Source organism: Benincasa hispida, chromosome 12 (assembly GCF_027475165.1).
Source record: "Benincasa hispida cultivar pf3 chromosome 12, pf3_genome.v1.1, whole genome shotgun sequence".
Taxonomy (NCBI): domain Eukaryota; kingdom Viridiplantae; phylum Streptophyta; class Magnoliopsida; order Cucurbitales; family Cucurbitaceae; genus Benincasa; species Benincasa hispida.
In genome coordinates this window covers 62,571,668-62,594,876 of record NC_143489.1, presented here as the reverse complement: position 1 = coordinate 62,594,876, position 23,209 = coordinate 62,571,668, and the positions used below count along the sequence as shown (strand labels likewise).

At 36.8% G+C, this 23,209-nt stretch overlaps 1 non-coding gene across 1 annotated transcript; it reads left to right on the top strand.

Annotated features, from left to right (window-relative positions):
• Positions 1-12,422: 12,422 nt before the first annotated feature.
• On the top strand, positions 12,423-12,496 carry TRNAD-GUC (transfer RNA aspartic acid (anticodon GUC)). The gene has a single exon. It is a non-coding gene; the product is annotated as a tRNA-Asp (tRNA).
• The last annotated feature ends 10,713 nt before the right edge of the window (positions 12,497-23,209 follow it).

The following is a 23,209-nucleotide window of genomic DNA, read 5'->3' as shown; positions in this document are numbered from 1 at the left end:
AGAAGTTTCCCTTATCCTGGAGTGAATATCGAAATCATCTGAAACATAAAAAGAAAGATCTAATACTTCAAGAGCTGGCAGTCATATGCACACAGAAGAAGCCAACAGGCTAAAAGATAAGTTAATTTATGAAAATCTGAATTCATTTGGTGCTAGCTTGGTTAAATCTTATACTGTTAACAAAGATAGGTTCAAAAATCACAATAAGCAGTCTGCCAAGAATAGTTTCTCTTAAAAGAAAGGATATCACAAATTTGCTGGTGGGAAGATTGATAAGAAGAAATTAATTTTCTATGTCTGTGGGAAGCCTGAGCATAAATCCTACCAATACAATCAAAGGAAAGGAAGGCCAGATCAACGATCCACCCCACAAGCGAATCTTGCTGAACAGATGACGTAATAGCTGCTGTTGTGGAAGCCAATCTGGTAGAAAACAAAATCGACTAGATTCTTGATAATGGACCCACAAGACACTTTTGTTCAAACCAAGAGTTCTTCCAAGACTACCAAGACTCTACTGATGAAGAGTGTGTATTCATGAGACTGAAACCTACTTTCTCCAATCAGAATATGAATGAGATAAAAAATGCTATCATTGGAGCAAACAATGCAATAGCTTCGGTTAGAGCAAAGCCCAAAATGGTATAACCAAATGATTGTTTAGCCAATAATAGATTTCGCACCATGAAATGGATCAAAGAATTGAATACGTTTCCCATACCGACAACAACTTCTGCTAAAGCACTTAGAAAAGATAAGGTTCTTTTTGTAATAATAAACAATGTGCATGCGGAAATAATTTGGATCTTAAGCACTCTAAATTTCATTAATTTTCAAGATAAAACATGCATGCAAATAACTTTGAAATTAGGGTTTGAGCTACAACCTTTGTAGCTCCAAATTTACCACAAATTCCACTTCAATCTTCTCACAAACCGACTGTAAACCACCACGAGGGTCTTCCCGACTATTTTTTGACCTTAGAACGGGATGATGTTATTCGTGTTGGGATTGGTGTCCTAATTCTCCCAGAGTCTCGTTGTTTGTAATGATACACATTGTTTTATGAATAAAATAATTGTTATTTCATTATGGCATTTACTTATATCCAATAAACAAAGTTCCATGGTTATCTTATGTAAACTTGAGCATGTATATGTGAAAAGTGGATCATGCCTTAAGTGATAACCTAAATAGGTTTGTAGTATAAGGATTAAGGTGGGATACATGATCTTGGTGACACTACGGATACGACCAGCTTTGTAGAGGTTTGCAAGTATTGTAAACTTCTACAGATGGTAGATCTTGACCATTCATGTGGAGACATGCGAGCGGGGATATCCTATACAAAGAGTTTGTATAAGAACGGACGTCGAGATGACTAGACTCTATATATAACACCGTTGATACTGGAGACTTACATCTCACCTAAACGACCAGAGGTGACACGACCTCAGTTCTGAGTGTTTTGGGAACTTCTGCCTTTGAGGGCGGTCCTTTGATTAGTATGGGCGAGAGTGGCCAGATTGTCAATTTAACATGCCTATCTTTTTAGGGACTTGTCTGATTTGGGAGTTGGGAACTCAATACAAAAGATGAAATTCACTCATTCCTCGAAGCAGGGGTAAGTGGAGAGATTGCTCCCTTAAGAGCTGATTCCGGGGCTTGAACATAGTAGCCACAACTTCTCTTTCGAAGAGAGGACTCAGTCATAGTAGGATTCTGAATTATGTTTATTAGAGGATTCAGTCGTACTTAAGGAGTTAAATGTAACTACAGAGGCATAATGGTTATTGGCCAAGTTTTTGTCGCACTGTTGATTGGTTAAGATGGACATATAATATATCTGTGGTAAAGAGAGTTCGGCTGTCGGTCTTTAATGAAGTGCCTGATAGTTAACGGATGGTGGATCACGTGACTAAGGAGTTTAGTTAGTTATTCACGTACCGTTGAAGCTTCGAGCTACAGGTCTATAAGGTCCCCTTGGTAGCTCAATGGATTCAAGTTGGAGATCAGTTATTGGTGTTGATTTGAAATGTTCAAATTAACAAGTGGGTAATTCGATTATATATGATATAATCCGTATGGTGTATGAGATACATCAAGTGGAGGATTAATGTAAATGAAATTTACATTAAGTTCCATAAAATAGAAAAAGAGCTATGGTTTGTATGTTTCATGAGATGAAATATTAAAACTATAGGTTATAAATATAGTATGATAAGTTGGTTATCATTTATATTTATAATAATATTAATTATTGGATAATTATCTCTTTTTCTCTAATAACCAATTGAGTAGGAGGTTATTGGTGGTTTCATGGTAACCGTGAGATAAAAAGAAAAATGTTTTCCTAATTTTAGTAAGGTAAGGAAGAAAATTGCGATTTTGAGATTTCCAATATCGGAAAATACTCATGGAGAGTTTTCAAGTAAATTAGATTTACTAAGCAACAACTTGGATGAGCTAAACGATCGTGGAGTATTCTTAGACGATAGACACTCAGCTAAGCGATGAGCTAAACGATCGCATAGATTTTGCTAGAAGATCACACAGCTTTTCCTAAACGATTGGGCATCGACCTATACGATAGGTTCTTCCATCTGTCACTTGCTCAATCATTTACATGGTTGTGGTTCCTCTGATTTTATGCCTCAAACCAAGTTCACACAAAGCCCACCTTCTGGATTCTTAAACCGAGAATACCAAGGTAACCTTGTTGGTGGCGTCATACTCAACTCGACACTGTCGAGGTTCTTTGGAGGCTGTTCGCGGTGTTCGTGACCTTGGCGATCGCTTAATTCGAGTGCGCGGTGTTTGTGTAATGTAGGTCGTGTTGGAAAAACGTTTGTGTGTTGCTGTGCAATCGTGATCGAGCGTTCGTGATCAAGGAACTTGAAGATGAGTCTAAAAAGGTATGTTGATTCTTGTCCTTGATCTATTATATAGCATGCTGTAATTTCTGTATTTCGTATAACCGTATATTTTCGTTTGTGATTATACGATTGTAATTTGGAATGATCCTTCCGCTGCTCATGGAAGTCCTCGTATTCGATTTCCTTCAATTCGGTGACTGACTAAATTAGCGATGAATTTAGAATAGAAATTTAGAGAGAATTGATTACTTAAATTCTAAAGCTCTTTTAGAATCTATAAGTTGCCAAGAAACAATTATTTTTCAACTAACTTGAAAATCACCAAAATGACCAAGAACTTTAATCTTTATCAAAGCATCCTATTTATAGAGCAATTACATGCAATTCATACAAAATTGAGTTAATTAAATTTTGACATTTCAAAATGCACTCAATTTGACATTTGTATAATCAACATTTTGTCAAATGAATTACATACCAGTTCACTAAAAGTTGGATTTTTTCACTGAAAACCATTCTTGGATCTTTCCACTAAGTGAAGTAAACATTTGACTTTAGTGAAGTCAACATTTGACTTTGACCACCTTTGATTAATTCCATTTAATTCAAAATTAATTCAGATAATTAATTTAAAACCAAATTAATATTAAATAATTCATTAAACAATTTAATTAATTTAATATTCAATTATTAAATCCAAAACTAATCCTGATGAATCCTTTTTTATAGTTTTGATATTTAAATCTTATTTAAATGTCTCTAACTCTCTCTTTATCATTCAATTCCATTGAATGATACGTTGTTAAATATATCGCATATATTTAACGCTTATTCCCTAATTTGAATATGAACACTTTAAATTTACTTGTCACACTATTCTAAGGTTTAGTTCGATTGAGCTAGCAGAGAGATTTAATGGATCTACAGATCATGAGCTCCAACAATTCAAGATTAATTGGCTAAACTCTTTGAACCAAATTAACTAACATTCGTTAACTACTGAGACACTCTACTAAAGCCCAGTAGTTGCACTCTTCTCACTGTAGATATATTTCTATCCACTTGATTTAACCATGATCAGTAAGTCGACCCTTTACAGGTTGTTCCTATTTATAGTTGGGTCAAAATTACCATTTTACTCCTGTAATACGTCTTGCTCCTTAAGTTTCCACTGCTCCACTAATGAATAATCAGTTTATGGTTCTACCAATAAACTGAGTCCATTTAAGTCATAGAGAGGACGAGACCCCTTGTTTAAAACTAGGAGTCAATACTTAAAGGAACAATCTATCTGCTAACCCTAAAATCAGGTAGGAGTGAATTCCATCTTGTAGGACTATGTCCTCAGCTATCTACCCGATCTACCCCTAAAATGAGAGGCTTATTAAGTGGCGATGTTGAGCCACTCTCACTCATGCAGATTAAAGGACAATCTCGAATAAACAAGAGTTCATAATTAGCTCAGGATTAAAATCAAGTTACCTTAGATCATCAAAATGAAATAGTCAGTTTTACCAGTAAACGACATTATAAAGAAAAGTGTCTATTTCATGGTCTGGTCTCAAAAAAATATCTTTGGTATAGGATGCCGCCACTCGCATGTTTCTACATGAATGATTCAGGATCACATCGTTTGTCTTAAATACAAAGTGGGGCGCATCGATAGTATTTCCAGGATAAGGTACCCATCCTTATTCCTATACTTATATACCGTTTTGGCTATATACTCAAACTCGATCCACTCTTATGTCTCCTCATAAAGTTCAAGTATTCATGCTATAGCCAGAAGTTCGTTAGTTTATTGGATTTAGGCTTTAACAAGTGAAATTTACATATTCAATAATAACTTTACTGAATATACCTCAGTAACATTTTTATTGCAGAATAGAATATGTTTAATGTTTACAAACTGCAAGTTTTAGGGCATACAACCCAACACTTTTAAAATTAACCTCTGGAAAAGCTTAATCCTTAAGTAATGTGTTGTATATACCTTTCTTACGTAGGAACTTGGTGTCTGGAAGTATACTGAATCGGACTGAGCTTAAAATTGTACTAGAAGCTGACAAGGTTATCTTCACTAAGAATAGAGACTTTGTTGGTAAGGGGTATCTAGCTGATGATCTTTTTATTTTGAATATTGTTCCTGTTACGAATAGGATGAATGCAAGTGCTTCTAATTCTACTTACATAGTTGAGTCTTTTGATATGTGGAATGAAGGTCATGTGAATATTGCATCGGTTAAGAAACTTAAAGAATTAAAAATGATCAATGCATTTGAAACATGCGAAATTAGTAAATGTTCTATTTGTGTGGAAGCAAAATTTAACAAGAAACCATTTAAACCTATTACCTAAGAAATACAGGATTTCCTAAATTGATTCATTCTGATTTAGCTGATTTAAAAAATACTACAAGTAGAGGCGGAAAAAATTACTACATATCTTTTGTTGATGATTTCTCTATATACTAAAATCTATCTTTTAAAAACCAAAGATGAGGCTGGTAGTATGTTTTTAAAATATAAAATAGAAGTAGAAAATCAATTAAATGAAAAATATTAAAAGGTTAAGGGCAGATAGAGGTGGTAAATACAATGATAATTCCCTTAAAGAATTTTGTGAATCAAACGACATTATTCATGAATTTACTGCACCTTATTCACCACAACAAAAGGGTATAACATAATGTAAAAATAGAACTCTTAAGGAAATGGTGAATGTTATATTGTTAAGTTCTGAAATGTTTGATAATATGTGAAGGGAAGCTATACTTTCTGCTTGTTTTATTCTTAACAGGGCACCTCACAAAAAACTAGATAAGACACCTTACGAACTTTGGATAGGTTATGCGCCTAATCTCTATTACCTGAGGGTGTGGGGATGTTTAGCTAAGGTAGCATATCCTACATTTAGAAAACCTAAGGTCGGACCTAAAACTTTTGATTGTGTGTTTATTGATTATATTCAAAATAGTGTTGCATATAGATTTATGTGCTTGAATGATAGATCCATTTGTGAATATAGGGATGTCGAAGTCTTTCAACATATATTTCCGATGAAAAAGGAAAAATATGAATTAGATAGTTCATCTAGTTTTGATAATGTATCTAATTCAATGCCTTCTTCATTTAATAGTATGCATGAAACTGAAAATGATAAAGTTACTAGTAGTATGCTTGAAACTAAAGTTATTAGAACCTTTGATAGAATGCTTGAATTGAACTTAGAAAAAGTAAAAGACAGAGAACTGAGAAAAATTTTGGTCATGATTTCTTGACTACTTTTTTAGTTGAGAGGCAAGATGATATTGATTGGTAGTTTGTATATATGTATCTAATAGATGAGGATCCTAAAACTTACTAAGAAGCATTGAGCTCTCTAGACTCTAGCATATGGAAGGAAGCCATTAAGAGTGAACTAGATTCTCTAACCATGAACCGAACTTGGAACTTTCAAGAAGAAAATAAGACCAAGTGGTTCAATTAAAAGATACAAGGCTAGGTTAGTAGTAGTAGGGTATACATAAAAACAAGGTATTGACTACTTTGACACATATTCCCCTGTAACAAAAATGGCTACAATTAGAGCCTCGACAGTACTAGCTGCCATCGATGAATTTTTAATTCATTGGATGGATGTCAAAACCACTTTTCTTAATAGTGATCTAGAAGAAGAAATTTATATGATACGACTTGAAGACTTTATAGTTGCCGGCCAGGAATATAAAGTACATAAACTTAAACAATCTCTTTATGGTCTTAAGCAAGCTCCCAAACAATGGTATGAAAAATTCAACAATACTTAGATACATGTGTTTATTCAAAATTGTTTGAAGCAGAGTGTGTGAATGTAGTATACTTGTATGTTGATGATATGCTCATCTTTGGAACAAACATAGAGGTAATAAATAATACTAAGTTGTTGTTATCATCGCACTTTGAAATGAAACACCTAGGAGAAGCTGACATAATTCTTGGTGTTAAAATAAGGAAAACATAAAATGGTTTTTCTCTGTGTCAATCACATTACATTGAGAAGTTATTAAAGAGATTTGGCTACTTTGATGATCATCCTGTAAGAACACTTTATTATGCTAGTATAAGTCTCAAAAATAAAAAAATAAAAGAGGTAGTGTATCCAAATCTGAATATGCAAAGATCATAAGTAGTGTTATATTGCTAATGAACTATACCAGATCTGATATTGCATATGCTATGAGTAGATTGAGTAGATATACACATAATCCTAATAAAGATCATTGGGTACTCTTTGTCGTTTGTTGGGATATCTTGAAGGCACAATAGACTATTGTTTGTATTTCAATAAATTCCCTGTTGTGTTAGAAGGTTATTGTGATTCAATTGGGTAACTAATAATTATGGGGTTAATTCTACCAACGGATATGTATTCTTACTTGGTGGAGAAGCCATATGATGGAAGTTTGCAAAATAGACATGCATAACTTGATCCACCATGAAATTTGAATTTATTGCTCAAGAGTTAGTAGGACAAGAGACTGAGTGGCTTAGAAGTCTATTAGGATATTTACCATTATGAGGGGTATTAGTATCAGTTTCGGCACATTGTGATTCATTCACAAGCTGCCATAGGAATTGCCAAAAATAGTGTATATAATGGCAAAAAGAGGCATATCCGTCTTAGACATGGAGTTGTGAAATAGTTGTTAAAAAGAGGAGTTATTTCTTTAGAATTGTTGAGTCCTGAGAGGAATCTGGCTGATTCTTTTACCAAAGGACTAACAAGGAAAATAATTTTAGAACCCTCAGTGAATATGGAGTGTAAACCCTTATAGTGGTCCATAGCCCTCCATTTGGGTGGCCTATTATGATAGACTTGATGGTTTATAGTCCTTTTCTTTTCGAGAGATCTATTGTGATAGATTTGATTATCTATAGCCCTTTATTTGGGTGGTCCTAGAAAGAACTTGTGGATAAAACTAAAACCTTTAAATGATCCATAACCCTTTCTTTGGGGGGTCCTGATATGAATTATGTTGAAATCTTCATAGCTCAGTATCTGAGTGGTTTGTCTCTGACAAACTTGATGAAGTTGGTTCTGGTACGGACTAGATGACGAAGTCTTTATAGTTTAGTTTTGAGTGGTTTGTTTATAACAGACTTGATGAAGCATTTGATGTGATAGTGAAGGTGTGACCGTCTTCTATGAAAGAGTTTAATAGTCTCTTTCTATAGCTTTCACAAAACTCGAGGTTTACGTACATGGCCTTAATTAGCACACTTTATATCGCAGAACCAATGAGAAATACTTAGAGTAAAACATGTGCTGGGGGTCTCAACTAATGTTATTGAAATGAAGTTATTGCTCCATTTCATTATGCATTAATTTAAATAGTTAGATATTGTGTTTAAGTTTCATCTACTATCTTTGCTCAAAACATTTTCTTCAATAATTTATTTTATTTTAATTTTGCTATAGCAGTCATTTGTGGGGGATTGTTGGAAATTACTTTTGGGCGTATGCCCATAGCAAAAGTAAAAAGAACCTCACATTGGAGAATCAAGCATTACCATAAAGGTATAAACACCAAGCCATGTTGCAGGTAACTTCAAAGTATGATGGTAGTGGAAGTATAACCCTTTCACCTCATGTTTGTGCCACCGCTGCCGTCCATCTGATCGGTTGGGCGGGCAAATAGGTTCAGGTAATGACACTTGCGCGAAAAAGAAACAACTTTTTTTCAACCGCTTTTCTTACTTATCCATTTATTTTTTTTCAACCTAAAAAGTAAACATTTCTTCCCGTCTATGGCTGTTTCTTCTCGTTTTGATCAACTTCTTCTTTAAAAACACAGAAACATCGATTTGAAAAATTAGAGTTTTCCAATATTGTTTTCTGTACTCTCTTTTACTTGTTTTTTCATTCCATTATATTATGAGCATAATTTTTCCCTTGATTCCAATCCATCTTTTAGCGAGTGCACGCCTAAATTTTGATGCAATGTTAATCTTGGAGAGCAACTAACATAGTGATTGACGCCAAGGTTGCGCTGTAATTGCTTTCAGGGAAATGGTTTCTCAACGGTGGAACAACCCTTTTCGCATTTTTTTTACAACCTCAACTACTCAGACTTCTCAACTCAAACCTAACCCAAACTATAAAGGTTAGGTTTGGTTATTTTTTTATTTTTGGATTGGGTTGGGTTGGGTCTATGGTTGAAAATAAAAAATATTTGGATTGACCCAACCCAACTCGAATTATATATATATATATATCTTTTAAAATTGACGAATTCGTAAATTCTTTATGTTCTTTTTAAAAAATGTTTGTTTTTGTATATAGTTTGTAATAGATATTATAGATATTTGGTATATAAGAATTGAGTTTTATGAGATTTTAGTTATTAGATATGTGTTGTAAATAAATTTAAGTATTTTAATTTAAGAAAAAAGATAAATAATAACCCGACATCCCAACCTAATCCAACCCAACCCAAACTTTGAAGGTTGGGTTGGGTTGGGTTGGGTTAGAGACCATATTTTGGTCATTTGGGTTGCTAACTTGACCAACCTGAATTTTCAAGTTGGTCAAAAAAAATATGCTACAACCTAATCTAACTCAACCCATGTACATCCCTAGTCACATTTCCTTAAGGCTTTTATTAAAAAAATTAAAAAAAATTTGCCGTTAAAGTAGACTTTGGGACTCTTTAAGATGTCTTTGGGAAAAAGTGTTAATTTTTAAAAATTCAAATTACTTTTCTCCCCTAATGTCAATTTGGTGTTGTTCTTAGATCCTCCAGATGCATGTGATGGACACTTTTGGTTTGTACCAAGGATGTCTTCTTCTTTTTCATGAAATAAGGGCGGGTTTGGAAGACACTCAAATGGTGGAAGGGTCATTTTTTTCTCTATGGGCGGTAACGAAGTGTAGAATAAAAGTGTTACTTAGGCTTTCCATAATTAACTATTTATTTGTGTCCTAAAGCCCTATAGTCAGTTAATTATTTAATATAGTATTTAATTTAATTACTAAATATACAATAATGAATTTATTACAGTAAAAATCCAAGGTTATTACATGAGAATTGAACAGTATGTAGTTGACATACAGTTGAATCATGTTCACTTATAACCTAAAGGGTCTATAGTATATGGATAAGGTTGGGTGCCTTATCCTGTTAACACTATGGACACGATCCATTTTGTAATAGTTACAAACAATGAGATCTAAATCATTCACATAAAGACGTGGATGTATCCTATATAAAGAGTTTGTATAAGATTGGACAACGAAATAGTTGATCTCTTTGTAACATCGTGGACTGATGAGATTAATATTTTATCGGATTACCATATGTAACTCGATCTCAATCCTGAATGAGTTATGAATTCCTACTCATGAAGGATTGTCTTTTGATTTGTATGAGAGAGAGCAACTCGAATCATCGACTATATAAGCCTACCATTTTAGGGACTTGATTGAGTGGGGAGCTGGGGAACATAACTATAAAAGATGGAATTGGCTCATTCATGTCTTAGGGTAAGTGTTAGTACTAGATCTTGAATAAAGGGGCCTCACCCCCCACTGGCCTGAACGAGACTTGGTTTATTATTGGACCATAAACAAATTATTCATTAGAAGATCAATGATACTTAAGAAGAAAGAGATAACTATAGGGGTAAAATGGTAATTTGACATCCTAAAAATTTTTGGGTAACGGTAATTTGACATCCTAAATTTTTGGGTAGGTCACATCAATGAATAAAATAGGTGTCATTTAATTCTGGCATTTATTTATATCCAATAAACAAAACTCCTTGGTTATCTTATGTAAACTTAAGCATGTATATGTGATATATAAGTGGATCATGCCTTAAGTGATAACCTAAATCGGTATGTAGTATAAGGATTAAGGTGGGATACGTGATCCTGCTGACACTATAGATATGGCCCGCTTTGTAGAGGTTTGCAAGTGTTGCAAACTACTACATATACTAGATCCTTACCATTTGTGTGGAGACGTGGAACAGGGGAGTCCTATACAAAGGGTTTGTATAAGACCTGGACCACGAGATGACTAGACTCTGTATATAACATCGTTGATACTAGAGACTTGCATCTCACCTAAACGACCATAGGTGACACAACCTCAATCCTGAGTGTTTTATGAACTCATTCCTTTAAGGGTGGTCCTTTGATTAGTATGGGTGAGAATGACCAGATTGCAAACTCAACATGCCTAACTTTTTGGGGACTTGTCTGATCTGGAAGTTGGGAACTCAATCAACAACCCGAAGCAGGCATAAGTAGAGAGATTGCTCCCTTAAGGGCTGATTCTGGGCTTGAACATAGTGGCTACAACTTCTCTCGAAGAGAAGACTCAGTCATAGTAGGACTATGATTTATGTTCATTAGAGGAATCCGTAGTACTTAAGGAGACTGATGTAACTACAGGGGCATAACGGTTATTGGCCCAACTGTACTTACGAGCGATCTATGAAGGGTTGTCACACTGCTCACTGGTTAAGATGGATACATAATATATCTGTAGTGAGAAGAGTTCAGCTGTCGATCTTTAGTGGAGGGCCTGGTAGTTAACGGATGGTGGATCCCGTGACTAAAGAGTTTAGTCAGGTATTCATATATCGTTGGAGCTTCGGATCTACATGTCCATAAGGTCCCCTTGGTAGCTTGGATTCTGTTGAGGATCAGTTCTTGATGTTGATTTGAAATGTTCAAATTGACAAGAGGTATTTTGATTATATGAGATATAATCGGTATGATGTATAAGATACATCTAGTAGAGGATTGATGTAAATGAGATTTACATTAAGTACCATGGAATAGAAAAAGAACTATGGTTTATATGTTTCATGAGATTACATATTAAAACTATAGGTTATAAATATAGTATGATAAGTTGGTTATCATTTATATTTATAATAATATTAATTATTGGATAATTAATACTTTTTCTTTTAAATAACCAAAGTAGTTGGTGATTATTGGATCATGGTAATCGTGAGTTTAAAAGGAAACCGATTTCCTATTTTGAAAGAAGAAGTTTTTCATAAAAGTTTGAAAAAAATTTGAGTTTTTTCTCCGGCGAAAAGAAACTCACGGATGTCATCAAGTAAATCGCACCTAAGAGAAGCGTAGATTTATTTCAATTATTGTTTTCTTTCTATCCCGAATATTGTGTCTTTCTACTAAGACGGAGAGCGGTAAAGAAAATTGAAAAAAAAAATCAAATCGCACCATCTTTGTAATAGGTGAATGCCTCTTTTTCCCTGGAAGTTTTCGGAATTATTCAAATCCAGCTCAGCCCAATAATTCGCGTATCCACCATAAAATGATATAACCTATTTGTCCTTCTACAGAAATGCTTGACTTGATATGAAAGAATAAAAAAAATCTTTTTTTATTCATTGACAGATTGATTATCAATCAATTTGACAATAACGAAAAAATGACTATTAATCCATGCTCCTCGCACTAAAGTACATGTCTCAGCTTTTCGCATATCAATCTATTACTCTATATTGTACACTTTATTTCCCTGGGATTGTAGTTCAATTGGTCAGAGCACCGCCCTGTCAAGGCGGAAGCTGCGGGTTCGAGCCCCGTCAGTCCCGATGGATCCAAATCCAATAAAAAAAATATGGGAATTTTTATTTCTTCAACGAGTACTAATTGATGGAAGAAAGACATATGTGCCATATATGAATTACCACAATTATTGGTAGCATCATAGTCAGGATTCGAAGGAATACCGTACTGGGTCTTCTGTATCATAGGAATCGAAATAATAAATCTTCTTATGATTCTTGTTGTTTCGATTTTATTTGTTTCAAAAACATTTTGTGTTTTCAAATCAAATAAATAATTTTATCTACGATTCATTGGAACAAAAAAAGCCCGGCTAGGTACTGACCAGGCCAGGCCGTGGAACTAAAAAGAATTATGGTAGAGCAGTTTATGAAGGTCTACGTGGTGGACTTGATTTTACCAAAGATGATGAAAACGTGAATTCCAACCATTTATGCGTTGGAGAGACCGTTTCCTATTTTGTGGGGAAGCCTTTTATAAATCATAGGCTGAAACAGGTGAAATCAAGGGACATTACTTGAATGCTACTGCAGGTACATGCGAAAAAATGATAAGATGAAAAGGGCTGTATTTGCCAGAGAATTGGGAGTTCCTATCGTAATGCATGACTACTTAACAGGTGGATTCACTGCAAATACTAGCTTGGCTCATTATTGCCAAGATAATGGTCTACTTCTTCACATTCACCGTGCAATGCATGCCGTTATTGATAGAAAGAAGAATCATGGTATGCACTTCCGTGTACTAGCTAAAGTGTTACGTATGTCTGGTGGAAACCATATTCACACTGGTACCGTAGTAGGTAAACATCGAAGGGGAAAGAGACATCACTTTAGGCTTTGTTGATTTACTACGTGATGATTTTATTGAAAAAGACCGAAGCCGCGGTATTTATTTCACTCAAGATTGGGTCTCTTTACCAGGTGTTCTGCCAGTGGCTTCTGGTGGTATTCACGTTTGGCATATGCCCTGCTCTAACCGAGATTTTTGGAGATGATTCTGTACTACAATTCGGCGAAGGAACTTTGGGGCACCCTTGGGTGTGCATGCTACCCACATAGCTTAACATTAGGTCTTCTACGAGAGAAAAAAAGCATGTAGAAATTGCCTTACTTACTTAGGGCGGGGTAATTGCCGGAATCGTCTCAGAACACCAATCATTAGAAGTGGACATCCCTTGTTGATCTCTTCACGAAGGGATGGGAAACTAAGCTCTCCATAGAAAGCTGTACGAGAAAGAGTTATCAACCGAAATGGGCCAACCACATCCTCCACGGAAGACCATCAGAAAGAGTGAAGTCAAACTATCTCTGACCTCTTTACCGATTGTAATCCGAACGTACATGGTTTACATCATCCCCGGGTTTCCTATTCTAGTAGCACTCTCTTCATTCGTAACATAACCCCATGCATGGATTTTTGAAGCACTCCACCACGAATAAGACGTAATCTTTTTTCTTACTTGCCTTTTCGATCATGATGTGAAAGTGAAACTCGCCCTATGGTCTTCATTTTATAAGGAACTCTCTCAATCACAACTCAAGCAGTGAACAGAATTCCAGGCCTCATCATCATCCTTTATATGTGAAGAGATGTTATAGAACTTTTTGAAGCTAGAAGTCGTACATTGTTTACCCAAGAATAAGTGAATTCCATTTCCAGAGAAATGGAGCCTTGACCTAAGGCAGAATGATATGAGTGAGTTGTGTTAAGGAACTTCTTTCTTTAAAACTGACTATTGCTATTGGTAACAAACAGTCTTTAGGCCCTTATTCCGCTTATCTCTCTAGATGCTGCATTACCAGTCTTAGGACTTTTTTGACAAAAGCGGGTAACTGGTAAAAGAAGAAGACGTTCTGTTTTCACGAATCCAACTGACATAGTGGCAAGATCATGACTATTTAAGCCAATTCGATTATTAGCTCAGACACTATTCTATTCATAGTTGTTGATCTATAGGGCAATTAGCCTAAACATGGCATGTCTGACTGATTGACAGAAGTAAGTAGGCAAGTCTGGGACTTTTGAATAAGAACTTCTTTGTCAACTACCGGTTGTACGGATTGGATTCGCCAGATGCTCAGATTGTCTCGGTCTTCAATTAGCTACCAGAAAAGCCTCCTTAGCTTTTGCAGTGCTTCGTTGCAGTCATATTGAAATATAGGCTTGTGAGATCTCCCACACTGACTCTTGCTCTAGCACTATAACTAGCACGCTGACTCGAGCTTATTTAGGATTCCCTGACCCTTTATTTAGATTCTTCTGTGGGACTTTCAAAAATAGAACTGGCTTACTCTATTACCTTACTTATGAGATTTTCTATCCCATTGGCTGACTCATTACTGGCTTAGAGGTTAGAACGTTAAAGAGGGGATTCCTATCCCATCCTTATTCTATCTTTGCTTTATTTATTGCTTACAGATACAAGTTCTCGGACGAGGTTTTAGGGTTGGGATTACTAACTAAAAGTCTGCTTACAGGGTTCGCTTACTACGTAGGGTATACTGGATTAGCCGGTTTGTCAGCGGCTTAAAAGAACCTTCCTTTCTTTTTCCCGTTGGAATGAATTCCTCACTATTCCTTGCTGGTGAGCTTACTTCTACAGTACAATGCGGGGACTTATATATTCTATATCTTTTTGATCTCGCACTTCTAATAGAACCAGGAGACTAGCTATAGCTCTTGCGAGCTTCCCTACTTTTTCTTTGAAGCGTGCATTGGTCACATAGATGACTTCGTTAAGGAAAGTTGCTTGAAAAGTGCTCATCTCTTTGCTCTCCTCCATTCCGCTAATGCGAATATCCCGTTCTTGGTTCTTAAAGATATGTCTCCAGCCTCTGTTATGTTAGCGTCTTGAATCTCATCTATTGGTTGGAGCTCTCTTCGGGAAAGAGTCTAAGCTGCCCGCCCATTTCTTCTTCAATTTCACAAAGAAGATTTGAGTGGTTTCAGCCCCTTCTCCTATAATGTTAGGCGAGGTGCCTTCTGCTCTCTTCGATTTAGCAAGTAGCTGAGTGGCTTTCGCTCCTTGGTCTATTGTCTATCGATGTCCTGCCCCACCTCTCTTTAGCGCTTGAGTTAGTTGATAGAAACCTGTATTGTAGGAATAGGCCACTTCTTGGCAAGTTCGGAAGCTTTGGTTAGAGGGGAACTCATGCTAATGGTCTCAGATATGGCAGCCTCACTTAGTCCAACTGAGCTCTATTATTTTCTAATAAGACTGACATAGAGTACAGGTACCAAATACTGATAAAAAGAGTGTATACGAGTAAGTGCGAAAGCTTTTGCATCTTCTTTTCTGTTTTTTCGTTTACTAATTTGAGCTTCTCGACTGATAGGGAGAGAAGCTTTGTGCCAAAGCCATTTATAAGCACTCAAGTAGGTAACCCTGAAAGAGGGAAGAGATTTTCGAGTACGGGAAACCTCTAGATTTGAAATCACTGCTTATATACTTGGTATTCGCCATAATTTACAAGAACATTCTGTAGTCTTAGTAAGAGGGGGAAGGGTTAAGGATTTACCCGGTGTGAGATATCACATTGTTCGAGGAAGCCTAGATGCTGCCGGTGTAAAGGATCGTCAACAAGGGCGTTCTAGTGCGTTGTTGATTCTTATCCAAGACTTGTATCATTTGATGATGCCATGTGAATCGCTAGAAACATGTTCAGTGTATGGCTAACCCAATAACGAAAGTTTCTCGTATGGGAACTGGAGCAGGCTACCATAAAACAAACAAAAGATCTTCTTTCTAAAGAGATTCGATTCGGAAATATTCTATGTCCAAGGTCCAATATTGAAAGAATTTTAGAGGTTTTCCTTGACTTTGTCCATGTCAACAAACAATTCAAAATGCCTCGACTTTTTTAGAACAGGTCCGAGTCAAATAGTAATGATTCGAAGCACCTCTTTTTACACTATTTCGGAAACCCAAGGACTCAATCGTATGGATATGTAAAATATAGGATTTCCAATCCTAGCAGGAAAGGGAGCGAAACGGATACTCAATTTAAAGTGAGTAAACAAAATTCCATACTCGATCTCATATCTCGATATAGAATTCAGTGGAAAGCCGTATTCGATGAAAGTCGTATGGTACGGCTTGGAGGGAGATCTTTCAAGATCCACCCCGGTTCAAAAGGCCAAAATAAATTATTTTAGCCCTTCTCAAATAAAAAGAAAACGGATTCTTGAACCCCTTTCACGCTCATGTCACGTCGAGGTACTGTAGAAGAAAAAATGGAAAAATCCGATCCAATTTCTCGTAATCGATTAGTTAACATGTTGGTTAATTGTATTCTGAAACACGGAAAAAATCATTGGCTTATCACCATTAAAAAGATTCAACAAAAGACAGAAACAAATCCACGAGATGTTTTACTTCAAGCAATACGTGGAGTAACTCCCGATATAGCAGTAAAGGCAAGACATGTAGGCGGATCAACTCATCAAGTTCCCATTTCAATAGGATCCACACAAGGAAAAGCACGTGCCATTCGTTGGTTATTAGGGGCATCCCGAAAACGTCCGGGTCGAAATATGGCTTTTAAATTCTTTTCTGAATTAGTGGATGCTGCCAAAGGGAGTGGCGATGCCATACGTAAAAGGGAGGGACTCATAGAATGGCAGAGGCAAATAGAGCTTTTGCATATTTTCGTTAATCCATGAACAGGATCCCTCTCGACACATAGGCCCATGGATCCATACATCTCAATCGGAAAAGAATCAATTGAAAAAGAAATTGATCGATATATTTCTCGAAACAAATGAAAAGGAAACGAAAGACAAAACATAAATCATGGATCAACTAAGCGCTCTTTGGTACTTGCTTAAGAATAAGAAAGAGGAATCTCATAAAGACCATGGAATAAGGTTTGATCCTATTCATGGGGATTTCGTAAATATTCCATTCCAAAAAGAGAAAGTTCGAAACAATTGGGATTTTTTTGGAGATTGGATGCAGTTACTAATTAATGATATGGCATGTACAGAATGAAAACTTCATTCTCGATTCTACGAGAATTTTGATGAAAGCCTTTCATTTGCTTCTCTTCGATGGAAGTTTGATTTTCCCAAAATGTATCCCAATTTTTGCCAAATTCTTCTTCTGATGATCGATTCAACCTCTGATAAAAAAGATATACCTTTGTTATATTTCATCTCTTCAACAAGTTAGTAATGAGCATAACGGCCTGTTCCGATGGAGAGAATAACTCATCTTTTCGACTGAGAAATTTCCAAATTTCTGAAACTACAACGAAATCTTTCAATTTCTTATTTGACTCTGTTCAACTCTATGTATTCCTCGAGACGTAGAGTACATTGAATGTACAGAAATGGCTATAACAGAGTTTCTATTATTCGTATTAATAGCGACTAACGGAGGAATGTTTTTATGCTGTGAAAATTAGTTAATAATGAGCTTTCTAGCTCCAGAATGTTTCAGTTAATGCTTTTACCTATTATCTGGATATACCAAGAAAGATGTACGGTCTAATGAGGCTACTACGAAATATTTACTCATGGGTGGGGCAAGTTCTTCTATTCTGGTGAATGCTTTCTCTTGGCTATATGGTTCATTCGTGGGAGAGATCGAGCTTCGACGAAATAGTAAATGGTCCTCTCAATACACAAATGTCTCACTCCCCAGGAATTTCAATTGCACAATTATTCATCACTATAGGAATTGGGTTCAAGCTTTCCCCAGCCCCATCTCATCAATGGACTCCTGATGTATACGAAGGAGTGCGGTTCGTTCGAGAAATTCCTGCCTCTCTATCGAGATCTGAGATGTTTGGATTTTTCAAAACTTCATGGACATGCAGAAGAGAAAGACGAGACCCACTCGTCGGACCAAGACATAACTTTGACTTGTTCAAATAACAAACAATTAAAATGAAGCAGGGTCAGGAACAACGAATCTCTTTATGATAAACAAATTCATTTTGCAAGTTCGTTATTACGGGTAGTTCCTACAAAGGATCGGACTAATAACGTATATAATACTGGAATTCTCGATGTAGATGCTACATAGTGGGTTCTCATCCTTCAGAGACTACGAGTGTAATAGGAGCACCCGTTGACAAAAGGATCACCATAAGATGATCGCTGGCCCAAGGTAAATGATCGTGTAGAATCGACCGAGTTAAACAATAGAGCTAAACGATTGCATAGTTTTACTTAAACGATTGGGCATCGACCTATACGATAGGTCTCTGACTTCTCCCACTTGTCCAGTCGTGTACGCGATCGTTGTTTCCTCCATTCGTCTGCCTCACACCAAAGCCTTTGAAGCGTCATTTCAAAACTAGATGTCACACAGGGTTCATGTTCGTTTTGCTAAAACCTTATTGGATGTTGTTTTGTTTTACAACGGGTATTTCCTTAAAACCTAACGTAGGTCAATGTGTTTTTCTTTTTAGAAACTCGTGAGTATTTTTGTTTAAAGCTTTTAAAAATGATCGATTTATTACAGTGGAAAGAATCGTGTGAAATGAATTTCGTGGCAAACGACCTCTATCCCACTACTCTCCAAAAGAGGCAATACTCTCCAAAAGAGGAGACAAGACAGTAAATATGATTTATTGGTCTTGGAGACATTTATGGTAGAGAATGATGACTTTTCCTGGATCCTAGATTCAGGTGCTACCAACCATGTCAGTTCCTCTTACCAAGGATTTAGTTCTTGGCAAACGTTGCCACATGGAGAGATGACTCTTCGAGTCGGTAATGGTGAGGCATTTTTAGCTGTTGCTGTAGGCAGACTGAAGTTATTTGTTGACAAAAAATGTTATCTGTTACTGGATAATGTTTTTGTAGTTCCTTATATTAAGAGGAACTTAATCTCGGTTTCTTATCTCATTGAACCAGACTATATTGTCTCCTTTTATGAGAATAAAATTTTTATTTTCAAGAATGGAATGGACATTGGTTCCGGTTCAATGGAAAAATAACTTATATATACTAAGGCCTTTATTCATAAAAGCTTTGTTTAACATTGAAATGTTCAGTACAACAACAACAGCTAAAAGTCTAAAGGTTTCTCCAAAGGAAAACGTCCATCTTTGGCATCTAAGGTTAGGTCACATCAACCTCAATAGGATTGAGAAGTTGGTGAAGAGTGGACTTCTAAAGAGTTTAGAAGAAAACTCCTTGCCGATATGTGAATCATGCCTCGAAGGCAAGATGACCAAACGACCTTTTACTGGAAAAGGTTACAGAGTCCAGGAAGCCTTGGAGTATGTACATTTAGACCTCTGTGGTCCGATGAATGTTAGAGCTCGAGCTGGGTATGGATATTTCATCTCTTTCATAGATGATTATTCAAGGTTTGGGTATCTCTTCCTAATGCAATGTAAGTCTGAAGCTCTTGATAAGTTCAAGGAGTATAAGACCGAAGTTGAAAACTTGTGAAGTAAGAAGATAAAAACACTACGATCTGATCGTGGTGGAGAGTATATGGATCTTCAATTCCAGAACTATATGATAGAACATGGGATTGCATCCTAACTCTTGGCCCCAGGTACACCTCAGCAGAATGGTGTATCGAAAAGGAGAAACAGAACCTTGTTGGACATGGTTCGGTCTATGATGAGTTATGTTCATCTTCCAGACTCATTTTGGGGTTATGTGGTGCAGACTGCATGTTATATCCTGAACAACGTTCCCACAAAAAGTGTTTCTGAAACACCAATTGAGTTATGGAGAGGCCATAAAGGTAGTTTACGCCACTTCAGAATTTGGGGCTGGCCGACACATGTGTTGGTGATAAACCCAAAGAACTTGGAACTGCGTTCGAAGGTTTGCCTCTTTTTAGGCTATCCTAAGGAAACGAGAGGAGGATACTTCTATGATCCAAGTGAGAACAAAATGTTTGTTTTCATTAATGCTATCTTCTTAGAAGAAGATCACATGAGGGATCATAAGCCACGAAGTAAGCTTGTTTTATGTGAGATCTCAAGTGATACTGAGACTGCTGAGGGTTCAACAAGAGTTGTTGAACTAGTCGACAGATCAACAAGAGTTGAGATTGCCTTGACGTAGTGGGAGGCTTTTAAACCCACCAGATCGTTACATGGGTTTGACTGAAGCTCAAAACGTCATTACGAATGATGGGGTCGAGGATCCATTGTCTTTTAAGAAATCAATGGAGGATGTTGACAAAGATGAATGGGTCAAGGCCATGAACTAGGAAATGGAGTCTATATACTTCAACAACATCTGGGAGCTTGTTGATTTACATGATGAGGTAAGACCTATTGGGTGTAAGTGGTTCTATAAGCGAAAGAGAGGTATAGATGGATAGGTGCAAACCTTTAAGGGTAGACTCGTGGCAAAGGGTTATACCTAGGTTGAAGGAGTTGACTATGAGGAAACTTTCTCACCTGTTGTCATGCTGAAGTCTATAAGGATTCTCCTGTCCATAGCCACATTTTATGATTATGAAATATAACAAATAGACGTCAAGACTGCCTTTCTGAATGGTAATCTTGAGGAGACCATCTATATGACTCAATCAGAGGGGTTCGTAGTTCCAGATCAAGAGCAAAGAGTTTTCAAGCTTAATAAGTTCATTTATAGGTTGAAACAAGCATCTCGATCTTGGAACATCAGATTTGACACTGCTGTTAAGTCGTTTGGCTTTGACCAGAATGTTGATGATTCTTGTGTTTACAAGAAGATCATCAATAACTAAGTAGCTTTCCCAGTACTATATGTGGATGATATCCTACTCATTGGGAATGATGTAGGATATCTGACTGACATTAAGAGTTGGCTAGCTGCCCAGTTCCAAATGAAAGATTTAGGTGTTCTTGGGATCTAGATCATTCGGGATCGCAAAAATAAATAGTTAGCCCTGTTTCAGGTATCGTACATTGATCAAATGTTGATCAAGTATATGATGCAAGATTCCAAGAGGAGTTTGTTACCTTTCAGGCATGGAATCGTTTTGTCTAAGAATCAATGTCCTAACACACCTCAAAAGGTTGAGAAGATGAGACAGATTCCCTATGCTTTTGCTGTAGGAAGCTTGATATATGCAATGTTGTGTACCAAACCCGATATTTGCTATGCAGTAGGGATTGTCAGTCGGTATCAGTCCAATCCAGGATTAGATCACTGGATGACGGTCAACAAGATCCTCAAGTATCTTTAGAGAACGAGGGACTACATGCTTGTGTATGGAGATAAGGATCTGATCCTTACAGGATACACGAACTCTGACTTTCAAACCGATCGAGATTCTCGTAAATAGACATCGAGGTCAGTGTTTAATCTAAATGGAGGGGCTATAGTTTGGCCAAGCATCAAGCAAGGATGCATCGCAGACTCCACAATGGAAACCGAATATGTAGCGGCTTTTGAAGCAACTAAAGAGACTGTTTGGCTGAGGAAGTTCTTTACAGATTTGGAAGTTATTCCAAATATGGATTTGCCTATCACTCTTTATTGTGATAACAGCGAGGCTGTGGAAAATTCGAAGGAGCCTCGGAGTCATCGTCGAGGTAAGCACATAGAATGGAAATATCATCTGATCAGGGAGATTATGCATCGTGGTAAGGTGATCAGGGAGATTATGCATCATGGTAAGGTGGAGCATAACATTATTGATCCTTTTACAAAGGCCCTCACGGCTAAAGTGTTCGAGGGTCATTTGGAGAGTCTAGGTCTGCGGGACATGCGACATCTTGTCCAGGGTAAGTGGAAGATGATACCGGGGTATGCCCTAGTTTATTATATATTGTACATTTTTATATTGTATTGTACATTAGTCTCCTGAGTCATTAGGACTAGTGGGAGATTGTTGGGATTGATGTCCTAATTCTCCTGGAGTCTCGTTGTTTTGTAAAGATACACATTGTTCAATGAATAAAATAAGTGTTATTTAATTCTGGCATTTACTTATATCCAATAAACAAAGCTCCTTGGTTATCTTATGTGAACTTAAGCATGTATATGTGATATACAAGTGGATCATGCCTTAAGTGATAACCTAAATTGGTCTGTGGTATAAGGATTAAGGTGGGATACCTAATCCTGGTGACACTACGGATACGGCCCGCTTTGTAGAAGTTTACAAGTGTTGTAAACTACTACAGATGGTAGATCCTGACCTTTCGTGTGGAGACGTGGAGCAGGGGTGTCCTATACAAAGGGTTTGTATAAAACCTGAACCACGAGATGACTAGACTCTCTATATAACGCCATTGATACTAGAGACTTGCATCTTACCTAAACGACCATAGGTAACACGACCTCAATCCTTAGTGTTTTGTGAACTCCTTCCTTTGAGGGCAGTCCTTTGATTAGTATGGGTGAGAATGGCCAGATTGCTAACTCAACATGCCTACCTTTTTAGGGACTTATCTGATTTGGGAGCTGAGAACTCAATCCACAATATGGAATTCACTCATTTCCCGAAGCAGGGATAAGTAGAGAGATTACTGGGGCTTGAACATAGTGGCCACAACTTCTCTTTTAAAGAGAAGACTCAGTCATAGTAGGACTATGATTTATGTTCATTATAGGTGTCAGTGGTACTTAAGGAGACAGATGTAACTACAGGGGCATAACGGTTATTCGCCCAGCTGTACTTACGGGCGATCTGTGAAGGGTTGTCGCACTGCTCATTGGTTAAGATGGATACATAATATATCTGTAGTGAAGAGAGTTCAGCTGTCGGTCTTTAGTGGAGTGCCTGAATGTTAATGGATGGTGGATCCCGTGATTAAAGAGTTTAG